The sequence below is a fragment of the Sus scrofa genome, chromosome 13, assembly GCF_054392235.1.
Source record: "Sus scrofa isolate SSC_HxYL_T2T_F1_AM1 chromosome 13, Sscrofa_HxYL_maternal_Yorkshire_Landrace_v2.0, whole genome shotgun sequence".
Classification (NCBI taxonomy): domain Eukaryota; kingdom Metazoa; phylum Chordata; class Mammalia; order Artiodactyla; family Suidae; genus Sus; species Sus scrofa.
The window spans coordinates 3,031,560-3,058,154 of NC_139395.1; positions in this window are offsets into that span (position 1 = coordinate 3,031,560).

The window sequence follows — 26,595 nt, forward strand, 5'->3', positions numbered from 1 at the left end:
CATTGCGCCACAATGCATGGAATCCTCTGCATTCAATCAGGATGCTTTGGGCCATGCTGCAGAAAATCCACTGCATTCAATCATGCTCCATTAAATCCACTGCATTCAATCAGGCTGCATAAAATACACTGCATTCAATAGGGTTCCCTTACTTCACACTTCATGGAATACAGTGCATTCAATCACGCTTCATGGAATCCACTGCATTCAATCGGGATTCATTTTACCACGCTGCATGGAGTTCACTGCATTCAATCACAATGCATGTAATCCACTGCATTCAATCGGGATGCTTTGGGCCATGCCTCATAAAATCCACTGAATTCAATCGGGATGCCTTGGGCCTCGCTGCATGGACTCCACTGCATTCAATCAGGATCCATTGCGCCGCAATGCATGGAATCCTCGCATTCATTGACGCTGCATGTAATCCAATGTATTCAATTGGGATGCTTTGGGCCATGCTGCATAAAATCCACTGCATTCAATCATGCTTCATGGTATCGACTGCACTCAATCATGCTGCATAAAATCCACTGCATACAATAGGGTTCCATAACTTCACACTGTATGGAATACACTTCATTCCATCACGCTGCATGGAATCCACTGCATTTAATCGGGATGCATTTTACCACGCTGCATGGATTACACTTCATTCAATCACAATGCATGGAATCCTCTGCATTCTATCGGGATGCTTTGGGCCATGCTGCATATAATCCACTTCATTTAATCGGGATGCTTTGGGCCATGCTGCATAAAATCCACTGCATTCAATCATGCTGCATGGAATACACTGCATTCAATCGGGATGCAATTTACCACGCTGAATGGAGTACACTGCATTAAATCATGCTGCATGGAATCCCCTGCATTCAATCGGGATGCTTTGGGCCATGATGCAAAAAAATCCACTGCATTCAATCGGGATGCATTGGGCCTCACTTCATGGACTCCAGTGCATACAGTCGGGATCCATTGCACCATAATGCATGGAATCCTCTGCATTCAATGACGCTGCATGGAATCCACTGCATTCAATCGGGATGCTTTGGGCCATGCCTCATAAAATCCACTTCATTCAATGACGCTGCATGGAATCGACTGCATTCAATCATGCTGCATATAATCCACTGCTTACAATAGGGTTCAATTTCTTCACGATGCATGGAATCCACTGCATTCAATCACGCTGCATGGAATCCACTGCATTCAATCGGGATGCATGTTCCCACGCTGCATGGAGTAAACTACATTCAATCAAAATGCATGGAATCCACTGCATTCATTCGGGATGATTTGGGCCATGCTGCATACAATCCACTGCATTCAATCGGGATGCATTGGGCCTCACTGCATGGACTCCACTGCATATAATCGGGATCCATTACACCACAATGCATGGAATCATCTGCATTCAATGACGCTGCATGGAATCCACTGCATTCAATCGGGATGCATTTTACCAGGCTGCATGGAATCCATGCATTCATCACGCTGCATGGACTCCACTGCATACAATCGGGATCCATTGCGCCACAATGCATGGAATCCTCTGCATTCAATCAGGATGCTTTGGGCCATGCTGCAGAAAATCCACTGCATTCAATCATGCTCCATTAAATCCACTGCATTCAATCAGGCTGCATAAAATACACTGCATTCAATAGGGTTCCATTACTTCACACTTCATGGAATACAGTGCATTCAATCACGCTTCATGGAATCCACTGCATTCAATCGGGAATCATTTTACCACGCTGCATGGAGTTCACTGCATTCAATCACAATGCATGGAATCCACTGCATTCAATCGGGATGCTTTGGGCCATGCCTCATAAAATCCACTGCATTCAACGACGCTGCATGGAATCCACCGAATTTAACTGGGAAACATTATACTAAGCTGTATCGAATCCACTGCATTCAATCAGGATGCATTTTACCATATTGCATGGAGTTCACTGCATTCAATCATGCTACACGTAATCCACTGCATTCAATCAGGATGCTTTGGGCCATGCTGCATAAAATCCACTGCATTCAATCATGCTGCACGTAATCCACTGCATTCAATCGGGATGCATTTTACCAGGCTGCCTGGAATCCATGCATTCATCACACTGCATGGACTCCACTGCATTCAATCACGCTGCATGGAATCCACTGTATTCAATCAGGATGCATTTTAATAAGCTGCATGGAATCCATTCAGTCATCACGCTGCATGGACTCCGCTGCATACAGTCGGGATCCATTACGCCACAATGCATGGAATCCTCTGCATTCAATCGGGATGCATTTTACCAGGCTGCATGGAATCCACTGCATTCAATCACGCTGCATGGAATCCACTGCATTCAATCGGGATGCATTTTACCAGGCTGCATGGAATCCACTGCATTCAATCACGCTGCATGGAATCCACTGCATTCAATCACGCTGCATGGACTCCACTGCATACAATCGGGATCCTTGCGCCACAATGCATGGAATACTCTGCATTCAATGATGATCCATGGAATCCACTGCATTCAATCAGGATGCTTTGGGCCATGCTGCATAAAATCCACTGCATTCAATCATGCTGCATGGAATCCACTGCATTCAATCATGCTGCATAATATCCATTGCATTCAAAATGTTCCATTTCGTCACGCTGCATGGAATCCACTGCATTCAATCGGGATGCATTTTACCTCGCTGCATGGAGTACACTGCATTCAATCTCAATGCATGGAATCCACTGCATTCAATCGGGATGCTTTGGGCCATGCTGCAAAAAATCCACTGCAATCAATCAGGATGCATTGGGCCTCGCTGCATGGACTCCACTGCATACAATCGGGATCCATTGCACCACAATGCATGGAATCCTCTGCATTCAATGATGCTGCATGGAATCCACTGCATTCAATCGGGATGCATTTTACCACACTGCATGGAGTACACTGCATTCAATCACAATGGATGGAATCCAATGCATTCAATCGGGATGCTTTGGGCCATGCTGCAGAAAATCCACTGCATTCAATCGGGATGCTTTGGGGCATGCTTCATGAAATCCACTGCATTCAATCATGCTGCATGGAATCCACTGCACTCCATCATGCTGCATAAAATCCACTGCATTCAATAGGGTTCCATTTCTTCACACTGCAGGGAATACAATGCATTCAATCGGGATGCATTTTAACACTCTGCATGGATTACACTGCTGCATAATGGATTACACTGCTGCAAACATGCTGCATATAATCCACTGCATTCAATCGGGATGATTTGGGCCATGCTGCATAAAATCCACTGCATTCCATCGGGATGCATTGGGCCTCGCTGCATGGACTCCACTGCATACAATCGGGATCCATTGTGCCACAAGGCATGGAATCTTCTGCATTCATTGATGCTGCATGGAATCCACTGCATTCAATTGGGATGCTTTGGGCCATGCTGCATATAATCCAGTGCATTCAATCGGGATGCATGTGGCCTCGCTCCATTGACTCCACTGCATACAATAAGGATCAATTGCAACACAATGCATGGAATCCTCTGCATTCAATGACGCTGCATGGAATTGACTGCATTCAATCATGCTGCATATAATCCACTGCTTACAATAGGGTTCAATTTCTTCACGCTGCATGTAATCCACTGCATTCAATCACGCTGCATGGAATCCACTGCATTCAATCGGGATGCATGTTCCCACGCTGCATGGAGTACACTGCATTCAATCAAAATGCATGGAATCCACTGCATTCAATCGGGATGCTTTGGGCCATGCTGCATACAATCCACTGCATTCAATCGGGATGCATTGGGCCTCACTGCATGGACTCCACTGCATATAATCGGGATCCATTACACCACAATGCATGGAATCATCTGCATTCAATGACGCTGCATGGAATCCACTGCATTCAATCGGGATGCATTTTACCAGGCTGCATGGAATCCATGCATTCATCACGCTGCATGGACTCCACTGCATACAATCGGGATCCATTGCGCCACAATGCATGGAATCCTCTGCATTCAATCAGGATGCTTTGGGCCATGCTGCAGAAAATCCACTGCATTCAATCATGCTCCATTAAATCCACTGCATTCAATCAGGCTGCATAAAATACACTGCATTCAATAGGGTTCCATTACTTCACACTTCATGGAATACAGTGCATTCAATCACGCTTCATGGAATCCACTGCATTCAATCGGGATTCATTTTACCACGCTGCATGGAGTTCACTGCATTCAATCACAATGCATGGAATCCACTGCATTCAATCGGGATGCTTTGGGCCATGCCTCATAAAATCCACTGAATTCAATCGGGATGCCTTGGGCCTCGCTGCATGGACTCCACTGCATTCAATCAGGATCCATTGCGCCGCAATGCATGGAATCCTCGCATTCATTGACGCTGCATGTAATCCAATGTATTCAATTGGGATGCTTTGGGCCATGCTGCATAAAATCCACTGCATTCAATCATGCTTCATGGTATCGACTGCACTCAATCATGCTGCATAAAATCCACTGCATACAATAGGGTTCCATAACTTCACACTGTATGGAATACACTTCATTCCATCACGCTGCATGGAATCCACTGCATTTAATCGGGATGCATTTTACCACGCTGCATGGATTACACTTCATTCAATCACAATGCATGGAATCCTCTGCATTCTATCGGGATGCTTTGGGCCATGCTGCATATAATCCACTTCATTTAATCGGGATGCTTTGGGCCATGCTGCATAAAATCCACTGCATTCAATCATGCTGCATGGAATACACTGCATTCAATCGGGATGCAATTTACCACGCTGAATGGAGTACACTGCATTAAATCATGCTGCATGGAATCCCCTGCATTCAATCGGGATGCTTTGGGCCATGATGCAAAAAAATCCACTGCATTCAATCGGGATGCATTGGGCCTCACTTCATGGACTCCAGTGCATACAGTCGGGATCCATTGCACCATAATGCATGGAATCCTCTGCATTCAATGACGCTGCATGGAATCCACTGCATTCAATCGGGATGCTTTGGGCCATGCCTCATAAAATCCACTTCATTCAATGACGCTGCATGGAATCGACTGCATTCAATCATGCTGCATATAATCCACTGCTTACAATAGGGTTCAATTTCTTCACGATGCATGGAATCCACTGCATTCAATCACGCTGCATGGAATCCACTGCATTCAATCGGGATGCATGTTCCCACGCTGCATGGAGTAAACTACATTCAATCAAAATGCATGGAATCCACTGCATTCATTCGGGATGATTTGGGCCATGCTGCATACAATCCACTGCATTCAATCGGGATGCATTGGGCCTCACTGCATGGACTCCACTGCATATAATCGGGATCCATTACACCACAATGCATGGAATCATCTGCATTCAATGACGCTGCATGGAATCCACTGCATTCAATCGGGATGCATTTTACCAGGCTGCATGGAATCCATGCATTCATCACGCTGCATGGACTCCACTGCATACAATCGGGATCCATTGCGCCACAATGCATGGAATCCTCTGCATTCAATCAGGATGCTTTGGGCCATGCTGCAGAAAATCCACTGCATTCAATCATGCTCCATTAAATCCACTGCATTCAATCAGGCTGCATAAAATACACTGCATTCAATAGGGTTCCATTACTTCACACTTCATGGAATACAGTGCATTCAATCACGCTTCATGGAATCCACTGCATTCAATCGGGAATCATTTTACCACGCTGCATGGAGTTCACTGCATTCAATCACAATGCATGGAATCCACTGCATTCAATCGGGATGCTTTGGGCCATGCCTCATAAAATCCACTGCATTCAACGACGCTGCATGGAATCCACCGAATTTAACTGGGAAACATTATACTAAGCTGTATCGAATCCACTGCATTCAATCAGGATGCATTTTACCATATTGCATGGAGTTCACTGCATTCAATCATGCTACACGTAATCCACTGCATTCAATCAGGATGCTTTGGGCCATGCTGCATAAAATCCACTGCATTCAATCATGCTGCACGTAATCCACTGCATTCAATCGGGATGCATTTTACCAGGCTGCCTGGAATCCATGCATTCATCACACTGCATGGACTCCACTGCATTCAATCACGCTGCATGGAATCCACTGTATTCAATCAGGATGCATTTTAATAAGCTGCATGGAATCCATTCAGTCATCACGCTGCATGGACTCCGCTGCATACAGTCGGGATCCATTACGCCACAATGCATGGAATCCTCTGCATTCAATCGGGATGCATTTTACCAGGCTGCATGGAATCCACTGCATTCAATCACGCTGCATGGAATCCACTGCATTCAATCGGGATGCATTTTACCAGGCTGCATGGAATCCACTGCATTCAATCACGCTGCATGGAATCCACTGCATTCAATCACGCTGCATGGACTCCACTGCATACAATCGGGATCCTTGCGCCACAATGCATGGAATACTCTGCATTCAATGATGATCCATGGAATCCACTGCATTCAATCAGGATGCTTTGGGCCATGCTGCATAAAATCCACTGCATTCAATCATGCTGCATGGAATCCACTGCATTCAATCATGCTGCATAATATCCATTGCATTCAAAATGTTCCATTTCGTCACGCTGCATGGAATCCACTGCATTCAATCGGGATGCATTTTACCTCGCTGCATGGAGTACACTGCATTCAATCTCAATGCATGGAATCCACTGCATTCAATCGGGATGCTTTGGGCCATGCTGCAAAAAATCCACTGCAATCAATCAGGATGCATTGGGCCTCGCTGCATGGACTCCACTGCATACAATCGGGATCCATTGCACCACAATGCATGGAATCCTCTGCATTCAATGATGCTGCATGGAATCCACTGCATTCAATCGGGATGCATTTTACCACACTGCATGGAGTACACTGCATTCAATCACAATGGATGGAATCCAATGCATTCAATCGGGATGCTTTGGGCCATGCTGCAGAAAATCCACTGCATTCAATCGGGATGCTTTGGGGCATGCTTCATGAAATCCACTGCATTCAATCATGCTGCATGGAATCCACTGCACTCCATCATGCTGCATAAAATCCACTGCATTCAATAGGGTTCCATTTCTTCACACTGCAGGGAATACAATGCATTCAATCGGGATGCATTTTAACACTCTGCATGGATTACACTGCTGCATAATAGATTACACTGCTGCAAACATGCTGCATATAATCCACTGCATTCAATCGGGATGATTTGGGCCATGCTGCATAAAATCCACTGCATTCCATCGGGATGCATTGGGCCTCGCTGCATGGACTCCACTGCATACAATCGGGATCCATTGTGCCACAAGGCATGGAATCTTCTGCATTCATTGATGCTGCATGGAATCCACTGCATTCAATTGGGATGCTTTGGGCCATGCTGCATATAATCCAATGCATTCAATCGGGATGCATGTGGCCTCGCTCCATTGACTCCACTGCATACAATAAGGATCAATTGCAACACAATGCATGGAATCCTCTGCATTCAATGACGCTGCATGGAATTGACTGCATTCAATCATGCTGCATATAATCCACTGCTTACAATAGGGTTCAATTTCTTCACGCTGCATGTAATCCACTGCATTCAATCACGCTGCATGGAATCCACTGCATTCAATCGGGATGCATGTTCCCACGCTGCATGGAGTACACTGCATTCAATCAAAATGCATGGAATCCACTGCATTCAATCGGGATGCTTTGGGCCATGCTGCATACAATCCACTGCATTCAATCGGGATGCATTGGGCCTCACTGCATGGACTCCACTGCATATAATCGGGATCCATTACACCACAATGCATGGAATCATCTGCATTCAATGACGCTGCATGGAATCCACTGCATTCAATCGGGATGCATTTTACCAGGCTGCATGGAATCCATGCATTCATCATGCTGCATGGACTCCACTGCATACAATCGGGATCCATTGCGCCACAATGCATGGAATCCTCTGCATTCAATCAGGATGCTTTGGGCCATGCTGCAGAAAATCCACTGCATTCAATCATGCTCCATTAAATCCACTGCATTCAATCAGGCTGCATAAAATACACTGCATTCAATAGGGTTCCCTTACTTCACACTTCATGGAATACAGTGCATTCAATCACGCTTCATGGAATCCACTGCATTCAATCGGGATTCATTTTACCACGCTGCATGGAGTTCACTGCATTCAATCACAATGCATGTAATCCACTGCATTCAATCGGGATGCTTTGGGCCATGCCTCATAAAATCCACTGAATTCAATCGGGATGCCTTGGGCCTCGCTGCATGGACTCCACTGCATTCAATCAGGATCCATTGCGCCGCAATGCATGGAATCCTCGCATTCATTGACGCTGCATGTAATCCAATGTATTCAATTGGGATGCTTTGGGCCATGCTGCATAAAATCCACTGCATTCAATCATGCTTCATGGTATCGACTGCACTCAATCATGCTGCATAAAATCCACTGCATACAATAGGGTTCCATAACTTCACACTGTATGGAATACACTTCATTCCATCACGCTGCATGGAATCCACTGCATTTAATCGGGATGCATTTTACCACGCTGCATGGATTACACTTCATTCAATCACAATGCATGGAATCCTCTGCATTCTATCGGGATGCTTTGGGCCATGCTGCATATAATCCACTTCATTTAATCGGGATGCTTTGGGCCATGCTGCATAAAATCCACTGCATTCAATCATGCTGCATGGAATACACTGCATTCAATCGGGATGCAATTTACCACGCTGAATGGAGTACACTGCATTAAATCATGCTGCATGGAATCCCCTGCATTCAATCGGGATGCTTTGGGCCATGATGCAAAAAAATCCACTGCATTCAATCGGGATGCATTGGGCCTCACTTCATGGACTCCAGTGCATACAGTCGGGATCCATTGCACCATAATGCATGGAATCCTCTGCATTCAATGACGCTGCATGGAATCCACTGCATTCAATCGGGATGCTTTGGGCCATGCCTCATAAAATCCACTTCATTCAATGACGCTGCATGGAATCGACTGCATTCAATCATGCTGCATATAATCCACTGCTTACAATAGGGTTCAATTTCTTCACGATGCATGGAATCCACTGCATTCAATCACGCTGCATGGAATCCACTGCATTCAATCGGGATGCATGTTCCCACGCTGCATGGAGTAAACTACATTCAATCAAAATGCATGGAATCCACTGCATTCATTCGGGATGATTTGGGCCATGCTGCATACAATCCACTGCATTCAATCGGGATGCATTGGGCCTCACTGCATGGACTCCACTGCATATAATCGGGATCCATTACACCACAATGCATGGAATCATCTGCATTCAATGACGCTGCATGGAATCCACTGCATTCAATCGGGATGCATTTTACCAGGCTGCATGGAATCCATGCATTCATCACGCTGCATGGACTCCACTGCATACAATCGGGATCCATTGCGCCACAATGCATGGAATCCTCTGCATTCAATCAGGATGCTTTGGGCCATGCTGCAGAAAATCCACTGCATTCAATCATGCTCCATTAAATCCACTGCATTCAATCAGGCTGCATAAAATACACTGCATTCAATAGGGTTCCATTACTTCACACTTCATGGAATACAGTGCATTCAATCACGCTTCATGGAATCCACTGCATTCAATCGGGAATCATTTTACCACGCTGCATGGAGTTCACTGCATTCAATCACAATGCATGGAATCCACTGCATTCAATCGGGATGCTTTGGGCCATGCCTCATAAAATCCACTGCATTCAACGACGCTGCATGGAATCCACCGAATTTAACTGGGAAACATTATACTAAGCTGTATCGAATCCACTGCATTCAATCAGGATGCATTTTACCATATTGCATGGAGTTCACTGCATTCAATCATGCTACACGTAATCCACTGCATTCAATCAGGATGCTTTGGGCCATGCTGCATAAAATCCACTGCATTCAATCATGCTGCACGTAATCCACTGCATTCAATCGGGATGCATTTTACCAGGCTGCCTGGAATCCATGCATTCATCACACTGCATGGACTCCACTGCATTCAATCACGCTGCATGGAATCCACTGTATTCAATCAGGATGCATTTTAATAAGCTGCATGGAATCCATTCAGTCATCACGCTGCATGGACTCCGCTGCATACAGTCGGGATCCATTACGCCACAATGCATGGAATCCTCTGCATTCAATCGGGATGCATTTTACCAGGCTGCATGGAATCCACTGCATTCAATCACGCTGCATGGAATCCACTGCATTCAATCGGGATGCATTTTACCAGGCTGCATGGAATCCACTGCATTCAATCACGCTGCATGGAATCCACTGCATTCAATCACGCTGCATGGACTCCACTGCATACAATCGGGATCCTTGCGCCACAATGCATGGAATACTCTGCATTCAATGATGATCCATGGAATCCACTGCATTCAATCAGGATGCTTTGGGCCATGCTGCATAAAATCCACTGCATTCAATCATGCTGCATGGAATCCACTGCATTCAATCATGCTGCATAATATCCATTGCATTCAAAATGTTCCATTTCGTCACGCTGCATGGAATCCACTGCATTCAATCGGGATGCATTTTACCTCGCTGCATGGAGTACACTGCATTCAATCTCAATGCATGGAATCCACTGCATTCAATCGGGATGCTTTGGGCCATGCTGCAAAAAATCCACTGCAATCAATCAGGATGCATTGGGCCTCGCTGCATGGACTCCACTGCATACAATCGGGATCCATTGCACCACAATGCATGGAATCCTCTGCATTCAATGATGCTGCATGGAATCCACTGCATTCAATCGGGATGCATTTTACCACACTGCATGGAGTACACTGCATTCAATCACAATGGATGGAATCCAATGCATTCAATCGGGATGCTTTGGGCCATGCTGCAGAAAATCCACTGCATTCAATCGGGATGCTTTGGGGCATGCTTCATGAAATCCACTGCATTCAATCATGCTGCATGGAATCCACTGCACTCCATCATGCTGCATAAAATCCACTGCATTCAATAGGGTTCCATTTCTTCACACTGCAGGGAATACAATGCATTCAATCGGGATGCATTTTAACACTCTGCATGGATTACACTGCTGCATAATGGATTACACTGCTGCAAACATGCTGCATATAATCCACTGCATTCAATCGGGATGATTTGGGCCATGCTGCATAAAATCCACTGCATTCCATCGGGATGCATTGGGCCTCGCTGCATGGACTCCACTGCATACAATCGGGATCCATTGTGCCACAAGGCATGGAATCTTCTGCATTCATTGATGCTGCATGGAATCCACTGCATTCAATTGGGATGCTTTGGGCCATGCTGCATATAATCCAGTGCATTCAATCGGGATGCATGTGGCCTCGCTCCATTGACTCCACTGCATACAATAAGGATCAATTGCAACACAATGCATGGAATCCTCTGCATTCAATGACGCTGCATGGAATTGACTGCATTCAATCATGCTGCATATAATCCACTGCTTACAATAGGGTTCAATTTCTTCACGCTGCATGTAATCCACTGCATTCAATCACGCTGCATGGAATCCACTGCATTCAATCGGGATGCATGTTCCCACGCTGCATGGAGTACACTGCATTCAATCAAAATGCATGGAATCCACTGCATTCAATCGGGATGCTTTGGGCCATGCTGCATACAATCCACTGCATTCAATCGGGATGCATTGGGCCTCACTGCATGGACTCCACTGCATATAATCGGGATCCATTACACCACAATGCATGGAATCATCTGCATTCAATGACGCTGCATGGAATCCACTGCATTCAATCGGGATGCATTTTACCAGGCTGCATGGAATCCATGCATTCATCACGCTGCATGGACTCCACTGCATACAATCGGGATCCATTGCGCCACAATGCATGGAATCCTCTGCATTCAATCAGGATGCTTTGGGCCATGCTGCAGAAAATCCACTGCATTCAATCATGCTCCATTAAATCCACTGCATTCAATCAGGCTGCATAAAATACACTGCATTCAATAGGGTTCCCTTACTTCACACTTCATGGAATACAGTGCATTCAATCACGCTTCATGGAATCCACTGCATTCAATCGGGATTCATTTTACCACGCTGCATGGAGTTCACTGCATTCAATCACAATGCATGTAATCCACTGCATTCAATCGGGATGCTTTGGGCCATGCCTCATAAAATCCACTGAATTCAATCGGGATGCCTTGGGCCTCGCTGCATGGACTCCACTGCATTCAATCAGGATCCATTGCGCCGCAATGCATGGAATCCTCGCATTCATTGACGCTGCATGTAATCCAATGTATTCAATTGGGATGCTTTGGGCCATGCTGCATAAAATCCACTGCATTCAATCATGCTTCATGGTATCGACTGCACTCAATCATGCTGCATAAAATCCACTGCATACAATAGGGTTCCATAACTTCACACTGTATGGAATACACTTCATTCCATCACGCTGCATGGAATCCACTGCATTTAATCGGGATGCATTTTACCACGCTGCATGGATTACACTTCATTCAATCACAATGCATGGAATCCTCTGCATTCTATCGGGATGCTTTGGGCCATGCTGCATATAATCCACTTCATTTAATCGGGATGCTTTGGGCCATGCTGCATAAAATCCACTGCATTCAATCATGCTGCATGGAATACACTGCATTCAATCGGGATGCAATTTACCACGCTGAATGGAGTACACTGCATTAAATCATGCTGCATGGAATCCCCTGCATTCAATCGGGATGCTTTGGGCCATGATGCAAAAAAATCCACTGCATTCAATCGGGATGCATTGGGCCTCACTTCATGGACTCCAGTGCATACAGTCGGGATCCATTGCACCATAATGCATGGAATCCTCTGCATTCAATGACGCTGCATGGAATCCACTGCATTCAATCGGGATGCTTTGGGCCATGCCTCATAAAATCCACTTCATTCAATGACGCTGCATGGAATCGACTGCATTCAATCATGCTGCATATAATCCACTGCTTACAATAGGGTTCAATTTCTTCACGATGCATGGAATCCACTGCATTCAATCACGCTGCATGGAATCCACTGCATTCAATCGGGATGCATGTTCCCACGCTGCATGGAGTAAACTACATTCAATCAAAATGCATGGAATCCACTGCATTCAATCGGGATGCTTTGGGCCATGCTGCATACAATCCACTGCATTCAATCGGGATGCATTGGGCCTCACTGCATGGACTCCACTGCATATAATCGGGATCCATTACACCACAATGCATGGAATCATCTGCATTCAATGACGCTGCATGGAATCCACTGCATTCAATCGGGATGCATTTTACCAGGCTGCATGGAATCCATGCATTCATCACGCTGCATGGACTCCACTGTATACAATCGGGATCCATTGCGCCACAATGCATGGAATCCTCTGCATTCAATCAGGATGCTTTGGGCCATGCTGCATAAAATCCACTGCATTCAATCATGCTCCATTAAATCCACTGCATTCAATCAGGCTGCATAAAATACACTGCATTCAATAGGGTTCCATTACTTCACACTTCATGGAATACAGTGCATTCAATCACGCTTCATGGAATCCACTGCATTCAATCGGGATTCATTTTACCACGCTGCATGGAGTTCACTGCATTCAATCACAATGCATGGAATCCACTGCATTCAATCGGGATGCTTTGGGCCATGCCTCATAAAATCCACTGCATTCAACGACGCTGCATGGAATCCACCGAATTTAACTGGGATACATTATACTAAGCTGTATCGAATCCACTGCATTCAATCAGGATGCATTTTACCATATTGCATGGAGTTCACTGCATTCAATCATGCTACACGTAATCCACTGCATTCAATCAGGATGCTTTGGGCCATGCTGCATAAAATCCACTGCATTCAATCATGCTGCACGTAATCCACTGCATTCAATCGGTATGCATTTTACCAGGCTGCATGGAATCCACTGCATTCAATCACGCTGCATGGAATCCACTGCATTCAATCGGGATGCATTTTACCAGGCTGCATGGAATCCAGGCATTCATCACACTGCATGGACTCCACTGCATACAATCGGGATCCATTGCGCCACAATGCATGGAATACTCTGCATTCAATGATGCTCCATGGAATCCACTGCATTCAATCGGGATGCTTTGGGCCATGCTGCATAAAATCCACTGCATTCAATCATGCTGCATGGAATCCACTGCATTCAATCATACTGCATAATATCCACTGCATTCAAAATGTTCAATTTCTTCACGCTGCATGGAATCCACTGCATTCAATCACGCTGCATGGAATCCACTACATTCAATCGGGATGCATGTTCCCACGCTGCATGGAGTACACTGCATTCAATCAAAATGCATGGAATCCACTGCATTCAATCGGGATGCTTTGGGCCATGCTGCATACAATCCACTGCATTCAATCGGGATGCATTGGGCCTCACTGCATGGACTCCACTGCATATAATCGGGATCCATTACACCACAATGCATGGAATCATCTGCATTCAATGACGCTGCATGGAATCCACTGCATTCAATCGGGATGCATTTTACCAGGCTGCATGGAATCCATGCATTCATCACGCTGCATGGACTCCACTGCATACAATCGGGATCCATTGCGCCACAATGCATGGAATCCTCTGCATTCAATCAGGATGCTTTGGGCCATGCTGCATAAAATCCACTGCATTCAATCATGCTCCATTAAATCCACTGCATTCAATCAGGCTGCATAAAATACACTGCATTCAATAGGGTTCCATTACTTCACACTTCATGGAATACAGTGCATTCAATCACGCTTCATGGAATCCACTGCATTCAATCGGGATTCATTTTACCACGCTGCATGGAGTTCACTGCATTCAATCACAATGCATGGAATCCACTGCATTCAATCGGGATGCTTTGGGCCATGCCTCATAAAATCCACTGAATTCAATCGGGATGCCTTGGGCCTCGCTGCATGGACTCCACTGCATTCAATCAGGATCCATTGCGCCGCAATGCATGGAATCCTCGCATTCATTGACGCTGCATGTAATCCAATGTATTCAATTGGGATGCTTTGGGCCATGCTGCATAAAATCCACTGCATTCAATCATGCTTCATGGTATCGACTGCACTCAATCATGCTGCATAAAATCCACTGCATACAATAGGGTTCCATAACTTCACACTGTATGGAATACACTTCATTCCATCACGCTGCATGGAATCCACTGCATTTAATCGGGATGCATTTTACCACGCTGCATGGATTACACTTCATTCAATCACAATGCATGGAATCCTCTGCATTCTATCGGGATGCTTTGGGCCATGCTGCATATAATCCACTTCATTTAATCGGGATGCTTTGGGCCATGCTGCATAAAATCCACTGCATTCAATCATGCTGCATGGAATACACTGCATTCAATCGGGATGCAATTTACCACGCTGAATGGAGTACACTGCATTAAATCATGCTGCATGGAATCCCCTGCATTCAATCGGGATGCTTTGGGCCATGATGCAAAAAAATCCACTGCATTCAATCGGGATGCATTGGGCCTCACTTCATGGACTCCAGTGCATACAGTCGGGATCCATTGCACCATAATGCATGGAATCCTCTGCATTCAATGACGCTGCATGGAATCCACTGCATTCAATCGGGATGCTTTGGGCCATGCCTCATAAAATCCACTTCATTCAATGACGCTGCATGGAATCGACTGCATTCAATCATGCTGCATATAATCCACTGCTTACAATAGGGTTCAATTTCTTCACGATGCATGGAATCCACTGCATTCAATCACGCTGCATGGAATCCACTGCATTCAATCGGGATGCATGTTCCCACGCTGCATGGAGTAAACTACATTCAATCAAAATGCATGGAATCCACTGCATTCAATCGGGATGCTTTGGGCCATGCTGCATACAATCCACTGCATTCAATCGGGATGCATTGGGCCTCACTGCATGGACTCCACTGCATATAATCGGGATCCATTACACCACAATGCATGGAATCATCTGCATTCAATGACGCTGCATGGAATCCACTGCATTCAATCGGGATGCATTTTACCAGGCTGCATGGAATCCATGCATTCATCACGCTGCATGGACTCCACTGTATACAATCGGGATCCATTGCGCCACAATGCATGGAATCCTCTGCATTCAATCAGGATGCTTTGGGCCATGCTGCATAAAATCCACTGCATTCAATCATGCTCCATTAAATCCACTGCATTCAATCAGGCTGCATAAAATACACTGCATTCAATAGGGTTCCATTACTTCACACTTCATGGAATACAGTGCATTCAATCACGCTTCATGGAATCCACTGCATTCAATCGGGATTCATTTTACCACGCTGCATGGAGTTCACTGCATTCAATCACAATGCATGGAATCCACTGCATTCAATCGGGATGCTTTGGGCCATGCCTCATAAAATCCACTGCATTCAACGACGCTGCATGGAATCCACCGAATTTAACTGGGATACATTATACTAAGCTGTATCGAATCCACTGCATTCAATCAGGATGCATTTTACCATATTGCATGGAGTTCACTGCATTCAATCATGCTACACGTAATCCACTGCATTCAATCAGGATGCTTTGGGCCATGCTGCATAAAATCCACTGCATTCAATCATGCTGCACGTAATCCACTGCATTCAATCGGTATGCATTTTACCAGGCTGCATGGAATCCACTGCATTCAATCACGCTGCATGGAATCCACTGCATTCAATCGGGATGCATTTTACCAGGCTGCATGGAATCCAGGCATTCATCACACTGCATGGACTCCACTGCATACAATCGGGATCCATTGCGCCACAATGCATGGAATACTCTGCATTCAATGATGCTCCATGGAATCCACTGCATTCAATCGGGATGCTTTGGGCCATGCTGCATAAAATCCACTGCATTCAATCATGCTGCATGGAATCCACTGCATTCAATCATACTGCATAATATCCACTGCATTCAAAATGTTCCATTTCTTCACGCTGCATGGAATCCACTGCATTCAATCACGCTGCATGGAATCCACTACATTCAATCGGGATGCATGTTCCCACGCTGCATGGAGTACACTGCATTCAATCAAAATGCATGGAATCCACTGCATTCAATCGGGATGCTTTGGGCCATGCTGCATACAATCCACTGCATTCAATCGGGATGCATTGGGCCTCACTGCATGGACTCCACTGCATATAATCGGGATCCATTACACCACAATGCATGGAATCATCTGCATTCAATGACGCTGCATGGAATCCACTGCATTCAATCGGGATGCATTTTACCAGGCTGCATGGAATCCATGCATTCATCACGCTGCATGGACTCCACTGCATACAATCGGGATCCATTGCGCCACAATGCATGGAATCCTCTGCATTCAATCAGGATGCTTTGGGCCATGCTGCATAAAATCCACTGCATTCAATCATGCTCCATTAAATCCACTGCATTCAATCAGGCTGCATAAAATACACTGCATTCAATAGGGTTCCATTACTTCACACTTCATGGAATACAGTGCATTCAATCACGCTTCATGGAATCCACTGCATTCAATCGGGATTCATTTTACCACGCTGCATGGAGTTCACTGCATTCAATCACAATGCATGGAATCCACTGCATTCAATCGGGATGCTTTGGGCCATGCCTCATAAAATCCACTGAATTCAATCGGGATGCCTTGGGCCTCGCTGCATGGACTCCACTGCATACAATCAGGATCCATTGCGCCGCAATGCATGGAATCCTCGCATTCATTGACGCTGCATGTAATCCAATGTATTCAATTGGGATGCTTTGGGCCATGCTGCATAAAATCCACTGCATTCAATCATGCTTCATGGTATCGACTGCACTCAATCATGCTGCATAAAATCCACTGCATACAATAGGGTTCCATAACTTCACACTGTATGGAATACACTTCATTCCATCACGCTGCATGGAATCCACTGCATTTAATCGGGATGCATTTTACCACGCTGCATGGATTACACTTCATTCAATCACAATGCATGGAATCCTCTGCATTCTATCGGGATGCTTTGGGCCATGCTGCATATAATCCACTTCATTTAATCGGGATGCTTTGGGCCATGCTGCATAAAATCCACTGCATTCAATCATGCTGCATGGAATACACTGCATTCAATCGGGATGCAATTTACCACGCTGAATGGAGTACACTGCATTAAATCATGCTGCATGGAATCCCCTGCATTCAATCGGGATGCTTTGGGCCGTGATGCAAAAAAATCCACTGCATTCAATCGGGATGCATTGGGCCTCACTTCATGGACTCCAGTGCATACAGTCGGGATCCATTGCACCATAATGCATGGAATCCTCTGCATTCAATGACGCTGCATGGAATCCACTGCATTCAATCGGGATGCTTTGGGCCATGCCTCATAAAATCCACTTCATTCAATGACGCTGCATGGAATCGACTGCATTCAATCATGCTGCATATAATCCACTGCTTACAATAGGGTTCAATTTCTTCACGATGCATGGAATCCACTGCATTCAATCACGCTGCATGGAATCCACTGCATTCAATCGGGATGCATGTTCCCACGCTGCATGGAGTAAACTACATTCAATCAAAATGCATGGAATCCACTGCATTCAATCGGGATGCTTTGGGCCATGCTGCATACAATCCACTGCATTCAATCGGGATGCATTGGGCCTCACTGCATGGACTCCACTGCATATAATCGGGATCCATTACACCACAATGCATGGAATCATCTGCATTCAATGACGCTGCATGGAATCCACTGCATTCAATCGGGATGCATTTTACCAGGCTGCATGGAATCCATGCATTCATCACGCTGCATGGACTCCACTGCATACAATCGGGATCCATTGCGCCACAATGCATGGAATCCTCTGCATTCAATCAGGATGCTTTGGGCCATGCTGCATAACATCCACTGCATTCAATCATGCTCCATTAAATCCACTGCATTCAATCAGGGTGCATAAAATACACTGCATTCAATAGGGTTCCATTACTTCACACTTCATGGAATACAGTGCATTCAATCACGCTTCATGGAATCCACTGCATTCAATCGGGATTCATTTTACCACGCTGCATGGAGTTCACTGCATTCAATCACAATGCATGGAATCCACTGCATTCAATCGGGATGCTTTGGGCCATGCCTCATAAAATCCACTGCATTCAACGACGCTGCATGGAATCCACCGAATTTAACTGGGATACATTATACTAAGCTGTATCGAATCCACTGCATTCAATCAGGATGCATTTTACCATATTGCATGGAGTTCACAGCATTCAATCATGCTACACGTAATCCACTGCATTCAATCAGGATGCTTTGGGCCATGCTGCATACAATCCACTGCATTCAATCATGCTGCACGTAATCCACTGCATTCAATCGGGATGCATTTTACCAGGCTGCATGGAATCCACTGCATTCAATCACGCTGCATGGAATCCACTGCATTCAATCGGGATGCATTTTACCAGGCTGCATGGAATCCAGGCATTCATCACACTGCATGGACTCCACTGCATAAAATCGGGATCCATTGCGCCACAATGCATGGAATACTCTGCATTCAATGATGCTCCATGGAATCCACTGCATTCAATCAGGATGCTTTGGGCCATGCTGCATAAAATCCACTGCATTCAATCATGTTGCATGGAATCCACTGCATTCAATCATGCTGCATAATATCCACTGCATTCAAAATGTTCCATTTCTTCACGCTGCATGGAATCCACTGCATTCAATCACGCTGCATGGAATCCACTACATTCAATCGGGATGCATGTTCCCACGCTGCATGGAGTACACTGCATTCAATCAAAATGCATGGAATCCACTGCATTCAATCGGGATGCTTTGGGCCATGCTGCATACAATCCACTGCATTCAATCGGGATGCATTGGGCCTCACTGCATGGACTCCACTGCATATAATCGGGATCCATTACACCACAATGCATGGAATCATCTGCATTCAATGACGCTGCATGGAATCCACTGCATTCAATCGGGATGCATTTTACCAGGCTGCATGGAATCCATGCATTCATCACGCTGCATGGACTCCACTGCATACAATCGGGATCCATTGCGCCACAATGCATGGAATCCTCTGCATTCAATCAGGATGCTTTGGGCCATGCTGCATAACATCCACTGCATTCAATCATGCTCCATTAAATCCACTGCATTCAATCAGGCTGCATAAAATACACTGCATTCAATAGGGTTCCATTACTTCACACTTCATGGAATACAGTGCATTCAATCACGCTTCATGGAATCCACTGCATTCAATCGGGATTCATTTTACCACGCTGCATGGAGTTCACTGCATTCAATCACAATGCATGGAATCCACTGCATTCAATCGGGATGCTTTGGGCCATGCCTCATAAAATACACTGCATTCAATCGGGATGCCTTGGGCCTCGCTGCATGGACTCCACTGCATACAATCAGGATCCATTGCGCCGCAATGCATGGAATCCTCGCATTCATTGACGCTGCATGTAATCCAATGTATTCAATCGGGATGCTTTGGGCCATGCTGCATAAAATCCACTGCATTCAATCATGCTTCATGGTATCGACTGCACTCAATCATGCTGCATAAAATCCACTGCATACAATAGGGTTCCATAACTTCACACTGTATGGAATACACTTCATTCCATCACGCTGCATGGAATCCAATGCATTTAATCGGGATGCATTTTACCACGCTGCATGGATTACACTTCATTCAATCACAATGCATGGAATCCTCTGCATTCTATCGGGATGCTTTGGGCCATGCTGCATATAATCCACTTCATTTAATCGGGATGCTTTGGGCCATGCTGCATAAAATCCACTGCATTCAATCATGCTGCATGGAATACACTGCATTCAATCGGGATGCAATTTACCACGCTGAATGGAGTACACTGCATTAAATCATGCTGCATGGAATCCCCTGCATTCAATCGGGATGCTTTGGGCCATGATGCAAAAAAATCCACTGCATTCAATCGGGATGCATTGGGCCTCACTTCATGGACTCCAGTGCATACAGTCGGGATCCATTGCACCATAATGCATGGAATCCTCTGCATTCAATGACGCTGCATGGAATCCACTGCATTCAATCGGGATGCTTTGGGCTATGCCTCATAAAATCCACTTCATTCAATGACGCTGCATGGAATCGACTGCATTCAATCATGCTGCATATAATCCACTGCTTACAATAGGGTTCAATTTCTTCACGATGCATGGAATCCACTGCATTCAATCACGCTGCATGGAATCCACTGCATTCAATCGGGATGCATGTTCCCACGCTGCATGGAGTAAACTACATTCAATCAAAATGCATGGAATCCACTGCATTCAATCGGGATGCTTTGGGCCATGCTGCATACAATCCACTGCATTCAATCGGGATGCATTGGGCCTCACTGCATGGACTCCACTGCATATAATCGGGATCCATTACACCACAATGCATGGAATCATCTGCATTCAATGACGCTGCATGGAATCCACTGCATTCAATCGGGATGCATTTTACCAGGCTGCATGGAATCCATGCATTCATCACGCTGCATGGACTCCACTGTATACAATCGGGATCCATTGCGCCACAATGCATGGAATCCTCTGCATTCAATCAGGATGCTTTGGGCCATGCTGCATAAAATCCACTGCATTCAATCATGCTCCATTAAATCCACTGCATTCAATCAGGCTGCATAAAATACACTGCATTCAATAGGGTTCCATTACTTCACACTTCATGGAATACAGTGCATTCAATCACGCTTCATGGAATCCACTGCATTCAATCGGGATTCATTTTACCACGCTGCATGGAGTTCACTGCATTCAATCACAATGCATGGAATCCACTGCATTCAATCGGGATGCTTTGGGCCATGCCTCATAAAATCCACTGAATTCAATCGGGATGCCTTGGGCCTCGCTGCATGGAATCCACCGAATTTAACTGGGATACATTATACTAAGCTGTATCGAATCCACTGCATTCAATCAGGATGCATTTTACCATATTGCATGGAGTTCACAGCATTCAATCATGCTACACGTAATCCACTGCATTCAATCAGGATGCTTTGGGCCATGCTGCATAAAATCCACTGCATTCAATCATGCTGCACGTAATCCACTGCATTCAATCGGGATGCATTTTACCAGGCTGCCTGGAATCCATGCATTCATCACACTGCATGGACTCCACTGCATTCAATCACGCTGCATGGAATCCACTGTATTCAATCAGGATGCATTTTAATAAGCTGCATGGAATCCAATCAGTCATCACGCTGCATGGACTCCGCTGCATACAGTCGGGATCCATTACGCCACAATGCATGGAATCCTCTGTATTCAATCGGGATGCATTTTACCAGGCTGCATGGAATCCACTGCATTCAATCACGCTGCATGGAATCCACTGCATTCAATCGGGATGCATTTTACCAGGCTGCATGGAATCCACTGCATTCAATCACGCTGCATGGAATCCACTGCATTCAATCACGCTGCATGGACTCCACTGCATACAATCGGGATCCTTGCGCCACAATGCATGGAATACTCTGCATTCAATGATGCTGCATGGACTCCACTGCATTCAATCAGGATGCTTTGGGCCATGCTGCATAAAATCCACTGCATTCCATCGGGATGCATTGGGCCTCGCTGCATGGACTCCACTGCATACAATCGGGATCCATTGTGCCACAAGGCATGGAATCTTCTGCATTCATTGATGCTGCATGGAATCCACTGCATTCAATTGGGATGCTTTGGGCCATGCTGCATATAATCCAGTGCATTCAATCGGGATGCATGTGGCCTCGCTCCATTGACTCCACTGCATACAATAAGGATCAATTGCAACACAATGCATGGAATCCTCTGCATTCAATGACGCTGCATGGAATTGACTGCATTCAAATATGCTGCATATAATCCACTGCTTACAATAGGGTTCAATTTCTTCACGCTGCATGTAATCCACTGCATTCAATCACGCTGCATGGAATCCACTGCATTCAATCGGGATGCATGTTCCCACGCTGCATGGAGTACACTGCATTCAATCAAAATGCATGGAATCCACTGCATTCAATCGGGATGCTTTGGGCCATGCTGCATACAATCCACTGCATTCAATCGGGATGCATTGGGCCTCACTGCATGGACTCCACTGCATATAATCGGGATCCATTACACCACAATGCATGGAATCATCTGCATTCAATGACGCTGCATGGAATCCACTGCATTCAATCGGGATGCATTTTACCAGGCTGCATGGAATCCATGCATTCATCACGCTGCATGGACTCCACTGCATACAATCGGGATCCATTGCGCCACAATGCATGGAATCCTCTGCATTCAATCAGGATGCTTTGGGCCATGCTGCAGAAAATCCACTGCATTCAATCATGCTCCATTAAATCCACTGCATTCAATCAGGCTGCATAAAATACACTGCATTCAATAGGGTTCCCTTACTTCACACTTCATGGAATACAGTGCATTCAATCACGCTTCATGGAATCCACTGCATTCAATCGGGATTCATTTTACCACGCTGCATGGAGTTCACTGCATTCAATCACAATGCATGTAATCCACTGCATTCAATCGGGATGCTTTGGGCCATGCCTCATAAAATCCACTGAATTCAATCGGGATGCCTTGGGCCTCGCTGCATGGACTCCACTGCATTCAATCAGGATCCATTGCGCCGCAATGCATGGAATCCTCGCATTCATTGACGCTGCATGTAATCCAATGTATTCAATTGGGATGCTTTGGGCCATGCTGCATAAAATCCACTGCATTCAATCATGCTTCATGGTATCGACTGCACTCAATCATGCTGCATAAAATCCACTGCATACAATAGGGTTCCATAACTTCACACTGTATGGAATACACTTCATTCCATCACGCTGCATGGAATCCACTGCATTTAATCGGGATGCATTTTACCACGCTGCATGGATTACACTTCATTCAATCACAATGCATGGAATCCTCTGCATTCTATCGGGATGCTTTGGGCCATGCTGCATATAATCCACTTCATTTAATCGGGATGCTTTGGGCCATGCTGCATAAAATCCACTGCATTCAATCATGCTGCATGGAATACACTGCATTCAATCGGGATGCAATTTACCACGCTGAATGGAGTACACTGCATTAAATCATGCTGCATGGAATCCCCTGCATTCAATCGGGATGCTTTGGGCCATGATGCAAAAAAATCCACTGCATTCAATCGGGATGCATTGGGCCTCACTTCATGGACTCCAGTGCATACAGTCGGGATCCATTGCACCATAATGCATGGAATCCTCTGCATTCAATGACGCTGCATGGAATCCACTGCATTCAATCGGGATGCTTTGGGCCATGCCTCATAAAATCCACTTCATTCAATGACGCTGCATGGAATCGACTGCATTCAATCATGCTGCATATAATCCACTGCTTACAATAGGGTTCAATTTCTTCACGATGCATGGAATCCACTGCATTCAATCACGCTGCATGGAATCCACTGCATTCAATCGGGATGCATGTTCCCACGCTGCATGGAGTAAACTACATTCAATCAAAATGCATGGAATCCACTGCATTCAATCGGGATGCTTTGGGCCATGCTGCATACAATCCACTGCATTCAATCGGGATGCATTGGGCCTCACTGCATGGACTCCACTGCATATAATCGGGATCCATTACACCACAATGCATGGAATCATCTGCATTCAATGACGCTGCATGGAATCCACTGCATTCAATCGGGATGCATTTTACCAGGCTGCATGGAATCCATGCATTCATCACGCTGCATGGACTCCACTGTATACAATCGGGATCCATTGCGCCACAATGCATGGAATCCTCTGCATTCAATCAGGATGCTTTGGGCCATGCTGCATAAAATCCACTGCATTCAATCATGCTCCATTAAATCCACTGCATTCAATCAGGCTGCATAAAATACACTGCATTCAATAGGGTTCCATTACTTCACACTTCATGGAATACAGTGCATTCAATCACGCTTCATGGAATCCACTGCATTCAATCGGGATTCATTTTACCACGCTGCATGGAGTTCACTGCATTCAATCACAATGCATGGAATCCACTGCATTCAATCGGGATGCTTTGGGCCATGCCTCATAAAATCCACTGCATTCAACGACGCTGCATGGAATCCACCGAATTTAACTGGGATACATTATACTAAGCTGTATTGAATCCACTGCATTCAATCAGGATGCATTTTACCATATTGCATGGAGTTCACTGCATTCAATCATGCTACACGTAATCCACTGCATTCAATCAGGATGCTTTGGGCCATGCTGCATAAAATCCACTGCATTCAATCATGCTGCACGTAATCCACTGCATTCAATCGGGATGCATTTTACCAGGCTGCATGGAATCCACTGCATTCAATCACGCTGCATGGAATCCACTGCATTCAATCGGGATGCATTTTACCAGGCTGCATGGAATCCAGGCATTCATCACACTGCATGGACTCCACTGCATACAATCGGGATCCATTGCGCCACAATGCATGGAATACTCTGCATTCAATGATGCTCCATGGAATCCACTGCATTCAATCAGGATGCTTTGGGCCATGCTGCATAAAATCCACTGCATTCAATCATGCTGCATGGAATCCACTGCATTCAATCATACTGCATAATATCCACTGCATTCAAAATGTTCCATTTCTTCACGCTGCATGGAATCCACTGCATTCAATCACGCTGCATGGAATCCACTACATTCAATCGGGATGCATGTTCCCACGCTGCATGGAGTACACTGCATTCAATCAAAATGCATGGAATCCACTGCATTCAATCGGGATGCTTTGGGCCATGCTGCATACAATCCACTGCATTCAATCGGGATGCATTGGGCCTCACTGCATGGACTCCACTGCATATAATCGGGATCCATTACACCACAATGCATGGAATCATCTGCATTCAATGACGCTGCATGGAATCCACTGCATTCAATCGGGATGCATTTTACCAGGCTGCATGGAATCCATGCATTCATCACGCTGCATGGACTCCACTGCATACAATCGGGATCCATTGCGCCACAATGCATGGAATCCTCTGCATTCAATCAGGATGCTTTGGGCCATGCTGCATAAAATCCACTGCATTCAATCATGCTCCATTAAATCCACTGCATTCAATCAGGCTGCATAAAATACACTGCAT